Source organism: Pinus tabuliformis, chromosome 5_2 (genome assembly GCF_031772625.1).
Source record: "Pinus tabuliformis cultivar Carrire ecotype Pingquan chromosome 5_2, CPIR1, whole genome shotgun sequence".
NCBI classification, from domain to species: Eukaryota; Viridiplantae; Streptophyta; class Pinopsida; order Pinales; family Pinaceae; genus Pinus; species Pinus tabuliformis.
This window is the reverse complement of record NC_142306.1, coordinates 3,300,416-3,315,032: the sequence shown is the minus strand read 5'-3', so window position 1 is coordinate 3,315,032 and position 14,617 is coordinate 3,300,416. Positions and strand designations below refer to the sequence as shown.

General features: G+C 36.6%; 1 pseudogene; it reads right to left on the bottom strand.

Annotated features, from left to right (window-relative positions):
- Positions 1–12,672: 12,672 nt before the first annotated feature.
- Positions 12,673–14,610, bottom strand: LOC149157214 (magnesium-chelatase subunit ChlH, chloroplastic pseudogene; annotated as a pseudogene).
- Positions 14,611–14,617: the final 7 nt, after the last annotated feature.

Genomic DNA, 14,617 nt, shown 5'->3' with positions numbered 1-14,617 from the left:
TAATGACCAAATATACAACAAAATATATTACTATATGATCACTCATGAACATCAATTAATGACCAAAGAAATATGACTAAAATATTGGTCATTTTATAAGATACTCTAAATTAGCTACTAATAGTCATATATATTCAAATTTTAGTTATCATTTGAAACCAATTAATGACCAAAGAAATATGACTAAATTTTGGTCATGTTATAAGACTATAAATTAGCTACTAATGGTCGTATATATTCAAAATTTAATTATCATTTGTAATCACAAATTTAATCTCTTTTTTTTTTGCTGAGCAAGAGTAGGACCTTCGTTACCATTAATAATATACAAAATTTACAAAAATCCACTCAAAAGAGTGGCGAAGGAGAAGTGCCCCCCCAAGGAACCGAGAACAGGCCAAGGCAAAAGACTCGGCACCAAAAACCAACCTTACAACATAACAAAGCTCAACAGGAAAAAGCCAAAAAAGAACCAGAGTTATGGACGGACCAGAGCCAAAGATAAAGGGGCCCCACCGGTCCTCCAATACCTGGAGAGAACCGTTCCCGAAAGAAACGAAACAACAAAGAGGGGCCCATGCAAGACCTGCCGAAAAACAAATCTAGCACCAGAATCTGCAAAGAAGAACCATCGGGCCCTAACCAATGGATCCGAACAAAATATCAATATAAAGAAGCATGTCACTTAACTGGCAATACCTCCAACCTGCTTGACCAACCTGCTCGACCTATCGCTCCCACCTAGAAAGTCAGACAATAGCGAGCGAAGGGGCCCCAAAAAACTGCTCGAATGATCCCGAGCGTTGAATAACCTCGCCCCATCGAATGGCAGAGCCGAAAATCTCATGCCCGAAGTCAATAAACTTTAGGCACCGGGGAGAGTATTTTTTGGAATAGGCCCAGCACCACGTGTCAAGCACTCTATGGCATCGCTGCCAAAAAATTAAAACCACTTTTGACATAAAAGTGGTGCGATCGCTGCGAATCTGCTCCAATCTCCTCAAAAACCTTGCCAAAGGGTTTGTCCGATCGCCTGACCCCACCAACCTACCTACTCTTTGCCCACCGTTGATACGGGCTCCTAGATCCAACGGCCAGGAGTTATATCGCTCCCCCCCACTCCACCGAATTTTAAGCCACGATGAAGGGTGGTAAGAATAACCGTCCCACGCCACGTGTTGAATGTTCAATGGAATCACAGCCATAAAAATAAAACTTCTTACCAAGAAAGCAACATGCGATCAACTGAAAACCACCAAAGCGTGGCCCTCCACTCGAATCTAGCAAGGAAAATTGAATCGGTAACTGAAGGAACAAATCTCCCACCACTTCCACTCTAACGGAGGACACATAACTTGAGAATGATCTTTAGAGGCAAAAAACATCATCTCAAAACCATCTGCAAACCAATGGCACCCAAAGGGAAAATCAAGAGGCCGAGGGATCATTGGCTGGGGACACTTCACTTCTGCAAGAAACCCTTCCACTACGTCACACCCCCTCTATCTCCTCTACCACTTAGTTATAGCACAACACCTTTAAATTATTTTGGGGAAAATCCTGCCACTTCTTCACCATCCTGTAATCTTCATTGTTCACCCCTTGGTTGGCTAGAATGTCCGCAAGCTTGCTAGCATTTTTGCGCACATGATTGAAACTAATAGAACCCAAATGTTGAACGTGATATTGAATCCTTTGATAAACCTGGATTATTCTCCAATGATTTGATACTTTCTCCGATTTGGATCTCCAGCTAATTATTTTTACAGAGTTGATGGTGATTTCAGAGTCTGCCTCTATAATGACATTAGAGCTACTAATTTGAATCAGAATCTCTAGGCACTGCTTCAGCGCCATTAATTCCGCTATGTTATTGGTTGCTTTACCTAAATGGTTGTGGAAGATCAATATGATTCTTCCCTCTTCATTCCTTAAAACTCCTCCAAACCTAGTTATTCTGGGATTACCTTTGGAGGCTTCATCAATATTGAATTTCAGGTAGTTTTTCGAAGGAGGTTGCCAGCAATCTTTCTCTGTATTCTTTGTTGTTTTATTTTTTCCAAGCACTTGCAGAATGATATTTTGCAATCCCAGCAGTCTGAATGTTCTCAGCTCCATTTGTGAGGGAGGATTCTTTGGGATATTGCACACTGTGGTGCTGACTGTTTCCCTTATCTGCTTTAGAATCAAATCATATAGCTTCTGAGGGTTGGCTTTTTCTTCCTTAAAGATTCTCTTATTTCTTTCTTTCCAAACATTCCAGATAATGAATCCTGGTGTGAAAGCCCAGGCCCGATTAAGTGCTTCATTCTCCGAAAAGCTCCTCCTCCAATTATTAAGGGTATTTGTGATGCTCCCTCTGTCCCTGTCTGATTGTTGGAAAATGTTGGAAAAGGAATTCCACAACCAGGTGGTGTAAGAGCAACAGTTGAGGATGTGCTCCATAGTCTCCTCTTGCTCTTCACAAAGCTAACATTTACAAGGCCACAAGGCACCCCTTTTTCTAATATTGTCCCACGTCAAAATTTTCTTATGGCGCACCAGCCACATAAAGAGCTTGATCTTCATCCATCCTTGGTGAGACCAGAGTTTCCTCGAAGATTTTTCTGGAACACAAGACTCCAGCCCCAGGAGAATATACTTTGCCTCTTTGAGATTAAAGGTACCTTTGTTGTTATTACCCCATCTCAATTGATCCTTCCCCTCTATGACCATGATCATCCTCTATTTTAATATGCTTCTCAGTGCATTTGATTTTGTTGTTATGAGGCTATTATTTCTACAATCAATGTTACTCCAGTTTCTCCACTTGTCTTGACTCTAAGGGATGTTCCAGAAATCTTTAACTTTGTTTAATCCTTGGGAATCTATTTCCTGTTTCAGACTTATGAAGTCCTCCTTTAACAACACCGGTTCTTGTTGCCAACTGTCCTCCCAAAAGAGTGCTTTCTCACCATCTCCAATTTCCCAGAAACTGTGTTGTTGCACTATGTTTCTATTCTCCCAAGCCCTGTTCTAGATGAGAGAGCCCCTTATATCTCCCGACATTCTGATGAGATCATTAGTGTGCCAAGAGCTGACATATTTTTCTTTCCAGACCTTTGCCCAAAGGGCTCTTGGCTCTTGCACCCATCACCACCAAAGCTTGGCTCCTAACACTTTTCTAAGAATCCCTTGATCATCAAAGCCTAGAACCCCATGGATTTTGGGTTTGCAGATTTTTTCCCAGGAAACCAGGGCCCATTTCTTCCTGGTTTCCTCCTTACCCCACAGAAAATATCTTTGAATATTTCTAATTTGTTCTAAGACTCCTTTGGGAGTTGGAAGGGTTGATAACATGAAAACTGGGATGGATTGAAGAACTTCCTTTGTCAGAACCAATCTGATAGCTAAGTTTAGGGCTCTGAAGGTCCATTTTTTAACTTTATCTTGCAACTTATTTAGCACAGGTTCCCAAATATTTTTAAGCATTGGTCTGTCTGTGAGAGGTACTCCCAAATATTTTGAGGGGAGGGAGTCCCTTTGGAAGCCAAGGATTCTTGAGATATTCCTTTGAATAGCAATGTTAGTATTGAAGAACAAAATGTTTGATTTTGTGAGATTAGCTTCCATACCTATAGCCTTTGCAAAAGCATTGAGGATTTTCTTGTAGGCAGCTACTTCCTTGACTGTGGGAATACCTTGCAACATGGTATCATCTACAAATTGTTGGTGAGTAAGTGTCTATCCATTCTCTGTTACTTGAAGACCCTTAATTTTTGCCCATGTTTTTAGCCTGCTTGATGGCCCTACCAAGTCCTTCCATCATGAGGATAAAGAGAAAGGGAGAGAGCGGGTCTCCCTGTCTAAGGCCTCTAGAGGGAAAGAAGATAACTGAGGGAGAGCCATTAACCAAGATAGAGAAGTTGGAAGTAGTTACCAAGGCCATTACCCATCTTACCCAATTGTGATCAAACCCAAAGGCTGTGAGTATCTTTTTGATATAACCCCCAATTGACCTTATCAAACGATTTCGCAATATCTAGTTGCATGATCATCCCAGCCTAATTTTTGCTTCTGAGAGAGTGAACCACCTCATGATCTTGAACAATGTTATCCAAAATTTGCCAGCCCTCCACGTAACCAGATTGTTCCTCAGACACTGGTTTAGGGAGGATGGGTTTGAGTCTGTTAGCCACTACTTTGGATATTATCTTGTAAACTACATTGCATAAAGCTATGGGTCTAAACTTATCTGCTGTTTGAGCCGAGTCCTGTTTGGGAATCAGGGAGATGAAGGAGGTATTTAGGGATTTCAGGATAGTTTTATTAACCCTAGAATCCTCCACAACATTTAAAATATCCAGTTTTACTATATCCCAACAAGCTTTGAAGAAATCCACATTAAAACCATCGGGGCCTGGTGCTTTGCCATTCTGCATATCTTTGAGTACTTCTCTAACCTCCTCTTCAGTAACTGGTCTGTTTAGGTTGATATTGTCCTCTCTAGACACTAGCTTAGGGATATATCTTGTAATTTCCTTTATTGAATCCTCCCTGTCTGGATTGTTCTCTCGTGAAATGTCTTGAAAATGCTGAACAAGCACCTTTTCAATTTCCTTATGAGTGTTTTGAGTCTCTCCCTTTTTATCCTTTATTTCCGAGATTCTGTTGAATGCCCTATTGGCCATGGTGGATCTATGAAAAAAGCTCGTATTGCGCTCTCCTTCTTTGAGCCATTGCACTCTGGATTTTTGTCTCTAGAATATTTCCTCTTGTTTACATAGTTTTTCCCATTCATGGTGTAGTACATAGTTTTTCGCATTCATGGTGCAGTTTTTCAGACTGTTCATTTATGTCATAGTTAAAGCCTTCTTGGATCAGCTCCTAGTTGAGTTCCTGAATTTTACTTTCCACTGATTTCTTATTCCCAAAAATGTTTGCAAAATCCTTCGTATTCCAGTCTTTGAGTTTACTCTTAATATGCTTTAGTCTTTTATGAAGGAGAAACATTTTTGATCCCTAGATCTGTAAGTCCTCAATCCACCATTCTTTGATGTTACTCAAGAAGTCCGGGTGGGCGAGCCAAATGTTTTCAAATCTGAAGGGTTTGTTCGTTGGAGAATCCAAGCCCATAATTTCCAATTGTATCGGCCAGTGATCCGAGCCACCAAAGGGAAGAATTCGTGTTGTAATTTCACTATTTTTAAGCATAAGCTCTTATGATACCAAGAACCTATCTAACTTGGAGGCCACTTGGGCTTCCCCTCCTCTCTTGTTGTTCCAAGTAAAAAGGCCATTCTCTGAGTCCGAGTCAACCAATTTCAAGTTCTCTATGAATGCTTGAAATGCTAATGAGTCTTTGTTTAGCACTCTGGTTCCTCCTTTATTTTCCAAAAGAGATTTATCATATTAAAATCCCCTCCCAAAATCTAGGGGATGCCATTTTTTCTGTTCCTGAGATCAGTGAGGGATTCTAGCAATCTGAGTTTATCCTCTAATATTTGAGGACCATAAACATTAGTGACTAGGAAGTTTTCAGAAACCCCTACTGGTTGAATGACTACTGACAAGTAGTTTCTGGATGCGTCTGCATCTAAAATTCTAACATTTTGAGGGTTCCATAGAGTGAGAATGCCCCCCGATGTGTTATCTGCTTTAACTTCTAAAAACTCAAATCTGTGAAGCCATTTTCTATGGATTTCTTTTATTTTCTGAATGGAGCTCTTCATTTCCTGAATGAAGATCATATCCGGCGTGTCTTGTTCCATTCTAAAACTGAGCATTCTTTGCTTTCTTTTACTACCCAGACCTCTTATATTCCAAGATGTAAACTTCATAATTAAAGATTTGTGAAGGAGTAACTAGTCAGGTCTTTCATGTTACCTGAATCGATCATCAGCTTCCCACACTCCATTAGAAGCTCCTTCTGCTTCTTTCTTCCTCGTTTCTTGCCTGCATTTGTGGTTGCTAAACCTGGATTAGCTTTCATTATTTTCACACCTCTGTGTTCCTACTCATCGTTGTTTCTTCCTTTAACTGCCCCCTTTTCCTGGATTTTCCATAGAAACAACTGCTGTATTCTATTGCATTCATCTTGAGGTAATGAATCTATCCCCGTCCTGGTTCCCTGTTGTAGAAATCCTTCCAGATCTAGGTTTTCCTTATCTAGTATTTCCTGTAGTTCATGATCCTCCAGATCTATTTCACTCTGGGCCATTTCCTAGTCCATTTCTAGCTCTACTTCATTCATCATGGTTTCTTCCTCATCATTAATATTTAGGACTGGAGTGTAGTTTTCCCCGTTCTCCTTCTCCTTAGGGTCTTTCTCCGTAGACTGGTTTTCATTTGGCATATCTTCCATCTCAACCAGAGCTTGGAATTTATTTTGATTGGCCTTTTGTCCTTCTTTATGTTGTTGCTTTGGTTCATTTTTTACTTTCTTTTCCTCTGCTTGAAACTTTCTGAAAGTTTTCAGTGTCCTTCTTTTCTTTTAGTTTACTTTTATCTTCTTCTTTACTGAGAGGGCAGTCTCTGATCAAGTATCCATGTTCGTGGCATTTACGGCATCTGAATGGAATATGCTCATAGTCCACCATTTGCACCCATTCCTCATCAAATACTTCCAAGATAACTTCATTCGGAAGAGCTCCTAAAAGGTCCATCTCCACACAAATCCTTGCATAGGAAGTATATTTACCCCTTCTGGTGGCTTCCAAGGCTTTGATAAAATGACCTAGTTTATTTCCTATAGCCACAAGTGATTCATTTTGCCAATAATCCAGGGGTAGCGAAAAAAGCCTTACCCAAACAGGAATTGAGGTAAAAGTTTCCCTCTCTGGAACAAAGTTCATCACCCAAGGCCGCATATAGAGGCCTACTGCTGCAAAAAAGTAGGGCCCTCCTTCGAATATTCTATCCTTGTCTTCGATGTTTGTAAACACCACTGTGAAGAAACCCTTTGACCCAAGGTGAAGATCGATGCTGCCCTTAGGTTTCCAGTGATATTTGATCTAGGTTTGCAAAGATTTTTCAGTGGGCCATACTCCCATGAATTTGCATATGATGGCGTAAGTTTCCATATGTTCCCTATGCTACTACAGTACCAAATTATTTAAAACTACTCTCAGAGTGATGTTCGCTCTGGGTCTACACGGTCCCTTTTGATTAACGTCCTCTTTTTTACCTCCCTGGTTTTTGTCTTCTTCTTCCTTGTCCTTTGTGTTGCTCTTTTCCTTTGACTTTTCCCCATCTGTCTCCTTCTCCTTACTTCTGCTTTCTTCTTCCCCTATACCTCTGACATTACTCAGATGGGACTTGTCTCTACTGGCCATTGCATCTTTGTAGGAGGGAGTGGAGCTCCCTCCTTTGTGGACTGCCATTAGGGTCAGAAACTGCGTGTCTTAGAGATCTGCGCGAATTTCCATCTCCCGCCTTCGCACTTCCTCAGTGCAGTATTTCAACCCCTTATTGTTATTCCTGTAATCACAAATTTATCATTTGCAATAGTGAGTTATCTTTTTTTGGTAGCTCCATATTCATTATATAAATGACTAATTTAGTAGTTTATATTCATTTAATTTACTTTCATTAATAATAACTATAAATGACAAATTTAGTCGTATATTCATTTTATTTATGTTCATCAATTAATAAATATAAAATAATAATTTAGTACTTCTACATTGATTTTATGTGTTCATTATCAATCAACATAAATTAATTAGTATGATTTTGCGATTAAATAAAAAAAAATGTCATACAATGCGCATGTTCATCCAATATGAAAACGCAAAGTTACAAATGGTAATTACAATACTTAACAATATCAAGTGCAACTATAAATAATTTCAACCACATGAATTATATTATATGAAATTTCAAGTATTACAATATAAGTTTCCAACCTAATATTGGTTGGACTACAATTTATACATGAAATGTTGTTTCATCACATCAAAAAAATATCATTGTGTTGCCAAGACATTGCAGGTGAATTCACCAACTCTGAAGACTTCACCATCAATATCTATATGTGTGTCTTATGTGGGATATTGGATCTAAAGGTCGCACTAGACCAGTTCTTTTATCTCTTTCTTTTTCCATTTGTCACTCCAATGTCATTGTTCTCCTCTTTCTTCAATTCCTGCTTCTTACCATCATTACTAAGTTCCTTTTCTCAAAACAAAACAAGTTATTATGTAGAATGTAAGACATGAAAGATGATGAATACTAGAATATAAACTAAAGTAGACTATAAAGGATTTATATGACATATACCTCAACATCAACAATGTCAAAGCCATTTTTCCCCATAATAGTAAGAAACTCAAACAAGTTTTTTTTTTAGTTGGGTGATAGTGTCCACTATGGGGCAAGATGACCTGTATAAACAAAGGAAATAAAATTCCACCATAGAAAATAATGGCTTAGTAACTTAATATTCAACCTTTAGGGAAACATTAGGCACAATCATGCCAAATAAGTTACATGTTAAAAAGCTAAAGTTGTAGATAACTTGTGAAAACAAATAATCTGAGGTGTGATGTCTAATCCTTATCATTTTATTTACAACAACATTTAATTCTAGAGAGCATGAACTTTTTCAAGTATATAAACAACATGTGCTCAAATAACAACATGAAAGTAAGCTTTTGTAATAGCCATGATTTTTTTTTAACATAAAATAGTTAAAAGGATTTCAATCAATATCGTGTAATACTAATTTCATATTCAAGCTTTGGTAGTTGTTTAAATGGACATGAGACCATCAATTTAATAGTTAAAATACAACACAATAAATAAAAAGTTCAAAATACAATCAAACAATAAAGAGGTGAAAGAATCATATCCAAGACATGCTCTGCATTGTCTCCCCTTCCTTTTTCCATTCACATTTCCTGTAACCTACCCACACTAGTGTCAAGTAATAATCAAATGATGGCATTGATATTTGTTTTTCTATCTTTTATATCTTTAAACTTTGAATTTGATCTGTTTCAGGAACATATTAATTCATATTAGAAATTTTCTTATCATTAGAGGGTATCAATCAAGTAGGACATCAGAAAAATTGACCTCAATGATGTCCTAAAACAATTTCTACAATATCAATATTTTTCTTCTTGTGATATCTTGGGTAGAAAAAGAACATATCTACAAAAGAAAAACCATGTATTAATTATGTTGAAACTTTGTATGTGGTTTATTCTTAGGAAACTTTTTAAGATGTTCCTTTGTCTTTACCAAAGCAGGTTGTAGCTTGGTTAAACTCTATATCCTTTCATTCAACATCAATTTTTGCAAGATAAATGTCACACATTATTCTTTCCTATTTCTCAACATGCTACATATGATCAATTGAAAGTCACATAAAACTAAGAGAAAACCCTTTTCTAACCAAAAGAAACAAACAAACAATGTCTCTAATAAAATTTCATGCCTCATAAATTACTTTGCCACGTGCTTAAGTTAAAGGTGAGATTCTTTGAATCATATTTAGGTAATAATTAATGGGATATTCGTATGCTTACCGTGATCTCAATTTGGTGTTAAAAGCAATATATAAATTGAGGATATTCTTAGTGAAGTTCAAGTATAATTCATAAAAATAGCTTCATTGCAAGGTAGTGGAAAGAGAAACATCTTCATAATTAGGTGAGACTAAAGAGCATTGAAACACTAAGGCACAACTTCGGAGCCGACATGTGTGGTATGCCAAATGCAAAAATAGTACAAATAATTCCTGTAATTATTATACTATAAGGTAGATTATTTATGACCTAATTGTTGTATAATGTATATATTTCATGTACACAAATCAACCTAATATAAGAATTCATAATCTATTATTTGAAAATCATTTCAGTGTTGCCACACTTTAAACAGAAACTAAGTTATGGAAATTTATTTTTCTTACTTTCCACTTCCCTAGCAAGTTTGTCATTAATATCATAACTTTTTCTTCATTTAATATGATGTGTAATTTTATGTTGAACCATGCTATCCACGTAAAGGGACATAAATTACAATATTTTAACCATAATAAACACCCTTATAGCTTTCAATGGAATTCTCTAGTAAGCCTGTAGTTAAATATCTGAAGCTAGAAGAGTGGAGTTCGGAAAATATCTCTCGAATCCTTGGAGTATTTGGTGATCTAGTCATTGGGACAAGCTTCTTTATCTAGGGTGTGACAACTATATTTTTGAACTGTATATCAGTGTTTGGGAGGAGATTCTGAAACCTGATCCCAATTCCCACTTTAAGTCACATTTTGCTAAATGTTTTATTAACTATCTAGGTAAAGTATAAAATACAATGATTATTTCACCTTGTGGTTATTTTGAGCAAGAAAATGTTTTAGGAATGCAAAACAAGACATTTATATGCAAATTTTAGTCACTTTTTTAGTAACTAATTATCATCTACCTTAGACCTTGGAAATCTCAGGTCAACCATCATAAAAATGGGAGCCTCATCAAGTGGATGACCTCTAAAATGTTGACTTGTGATTCTAGGAGTACCATTTTTGCTTCCTTTAACATCATCTATGGCAATGTATTCATGAGTAATAATGGAAACAACATAGGTAAATCAAACATGCACTATAGAGACAAAACATTGAATTTATCTAGATATATAGAACAACATTGAGAACTTGAGCCTGTAGGGTGTAGACAAAAAACTCTAGATCCCTTGGAACAGTGATAGAGCCTCCAACAACTGGTTTAACTAACAGCTGTGATGCAGAGGGAACTATTAATAGAAAATAAGAATACACAAGGTACTCCAAAATCTTACAATAACTTCATAATTTCTCTAACAACAAAGATGAATGATCTAGCTTCTCATTTTAAATACCTTAGTCATTTCATGTTTCCACTCCTTGTTGTGACATAATGGTATTGTCGATGATAAATGACTTGTTGCTTCAAAAGTAGTCAAAATAATTTTAATTGTACCATGAGCATATAAATAATTCACCATTGTTGTATTGCACATTTCTTTCAGTTGTAATATATAATTGTTGTCATGTCATCCACAAAATTCCCCGAGTAGAGACACTTTGAAGAAAGTGATGACTCAAACTTAGATGAGCTACAACTCTCATATGCATCAAGACTATCATGAAAATTTTTGGCAAGAAAAACCACCACACTCTTGGCTGCTACACTAAGCAATCCTTTATCATCATGATGTCAATTGGGTAATACCAAAATTGTCACAAGATTCACATAGAATAATTACATTGCAAACTCAACCTTATTCATATTATTTAATTCTAGAAGATCATATGACTTCCTTTTAACATTTTGGGCTTGAGATACCAACCTCTGATGCATCTGCATGTCTCCTAAGCCGACCAAGATGCATTCTTGAAATCCCTTTTATACCATGGTCACTTCTACTATGGCAACGTAGTCTTCTTCGTATATTAGAAAGATATTTATGTTCGATGGACTAATGAGAATAAGGTCCATTCCTCATAGACACTGGGTTCATTTACTGAACAACTGAAACTATGTTAGTGTCACTGCTAGCTTATGTACCTACTGTATTTGGTGCCAAATTTCTAGCTGCAGCTGCTTGTTCAACCTCTTTCTTTGCATCTGTGTTTGAATCACTAACAAGAGATTTTTGTAAAACTATTTCTTTGTACACCCTCCCTAAATCCTTCAGTATCTGCATCCATAGAACCAATTTTAGGCATCATTTCTATTGTGATTTTCAGTAGATGTGTTGAAAAGGATAAAAACAATCTAAACTTGAATGACATCTCAAAATTCTCATGTGTTTTGCTACCTCAATATTTTCTGATTTTTTCCAACCAACAAATCCATGAATTCAATTCCATATTTCATGTGTTCTCACAGAGTAGGACAAACGACCCTTATGAGAGGAGATGAGTGCTACGGTGAAAGATGATCAAATGCAACAACAATATGTTGGCCACTAACAAATCATAATGGTAAGAGGGGTAAACCAAATAGTTGCAACACAACCTCTATACCCTTTTTCTTAGCAAAACCCCCCATATGTATATGTGTTATGTAAATTATTCTCTAAGAGACGTGTACCATTCCTTATACAATTTGGAAAAATGATTCTATGTTTGAAGACAAATTTTTAGCAGAAATATCAACCCCCCCAGCTCAGATGTTTTCCTTGATTTTTCATGTCCATCCACTGAACTAACTATTTTATGTTCTAAATCAGTCTCCATGGGAGCAAGGAGAGAAGAGCTGACATATTCTTGCAGCAGGGAAGACACTTCATCACCAGATCCAAGTTTTGCAATATTATTTAAGATGTCAATCAATACATCCATGCGAAGGCCCCTCAAAGAAGCAGAATGTCACATAAGGTCATCCAAGGCAGATGATAAGAACCCAGGAGTGTCACCTACCAAAGCCAGTAAGTAGGTTTTTGATGTAAAAATTTTCACAAAACATCTTAGAGAACCATGATCATTAATAGCTTCAAGACCAATTTTATTAAAGCACAAAGCATACAAACATTTTGGTATACAAGGTAATGCATCTATAGAAGGGAGGAGACCAACCATGATGGCATCCAAAAAGCATTAAGTAGACCAATAGCATCTAGAACAAAATAGCAAGTTGGATCTTTGTTAATAAGATCACTCATGACTATAGTTGCAAGTGAAAATACCCCACCACCAAAGTCATTTTATCTTCTAAATATAGTACACAAGAAAAAATGGCAAAGAATTCTCTTCAGAAACATATAGGTAAAAAAACTGTCGGGGTAACATACATCACTCATACCCCCTTTCTTTCTAGACATAAATTCCAAGGATCCATGAGTTTGAAAACCCAAGACATCATCAACCTTAAATATTTTGTCCAAAAATGAGTAATAAGCAGCAAATCCATGGTGTGGACTTCCTGATTTTGTGAAAATAAATCTCATTGGATCGCCTTCATATATGAAAGTTGGTTGCACTCAAATAAAAACATTTCCAAATTGCTTTTGATATATAAGTAGGTTCTCCCCATCATAATTAAGGTTCCCTAGAGGTTTTCCCCAATTTTCTTCCAAAGCCTTAGCATAAGGTGTGAGCTATTGGTACTCTCTCACATTAATTTCGTATGCAATATTAATATTTGTGTTGTTGAACTTAACTTATTTTCCATGAATTATGTCTTCAATCAGTGCTTCAGAAGTATCAAGAAAACCTTCTACATTATATCCATTTGTCTTTAGTTCATGTAATACACTGGAAATTGAAGAGAATACATTGAGGTAGGTTGCAGTGCCAACATTTGCTTTGTCAGGTGGGAAGCTAAATAAATATACAACTATTTTCTTGTCCTCCTACAAACATGAAAATAATAATATATTTCATCAGTGAATTTTTTCATTATACCTAACTTCAATTATCTCAATTAGGTTGTAACATGCAAAAAAATTGAAATGACATTTTGACGTGATCACCTTTGTTATTTTATTTATATGAGCCCACTTGATATCCCTTCTACAAAGTTATTCAAAACACTTATTACATGCATGGGAGTTGCCTACATATCAATATAAGGAAGTTAGAAACAAATTTTTATGTTCACTTCACCTACAATGGCTCAAGAGAAAAATTGATCGTACATAAGTGTATGGTACCATGACCCCTATTTTTGTATTCTGACATCGATGTAATGATAATTTGAGTTTCACAACAAGGTTAACAATTTTAGACAGATTATATTGTTAACATATTATCTAATTGATGAACTTTCTGAAACAATGTTAAGAAAAACAATGAAACCTACCCATTCTTGCATCAACCTGAGAAAACAATCACTCCAAACCACCATCAAGCTCAAGAAGAGAAACCTGCCATGCAACCTGAATTGGATGCAATCCCAAAGTGTTGATAATCCATTCCTCTGTAGTCTGGAACACTAGTGGCAAGGCCACAATGTAGGGAACATCAATCTTGGACAAAGATTTGTATAGCATGAGGATGATCCTGTCTAACATGCCCACCCATAAGTGTAAACATAGTCAAGGAAATAAAAAAATATACAATAGATTTCTTTGTTATTGGATCATACAAGAAACGCTCTACAGGGGTGAAAAGGATTAATGCACCTAACCTCTAGCTTCCAATTCCATCACAACAGCCACATAGTGACTATCGTCACCAATAATAATATGGCTTCATTGCAAGGCGATAGCAATGACTGGTGCATTTAGGTTTTTGAGTTTCTAATTCGCATGTTTTCTAGTAACATACCAATTATAATACTCTTTAACATCATCATACATGTAAGGAGCCAAAGGGTACCATGTTTTTATGTCCAAATAAATGACTAGATCAACAAACTCCAATTGTGTTTTATTGAGAGAAGGCACATACAACCCAACAATCATCTTAAAGAAGTTTTCAATATTCTCTAGGGATCCACCTAACCAAAACTGAAAACTCATGATATAGGCTCTAGCATCTTGAGCCTTGTTGCTTGGAAAATACTTGAGGAATTTGGGTAGGGTCCTAACAAGCTTAATCATGCTTTAATCAACACCTGATGACTTATTATTTCTTTTAAACATTTGAAAGAAAGGACTTTCGAATTGGCCCAAATGATACATACTAAGCATGGTTACCATTTCCAAT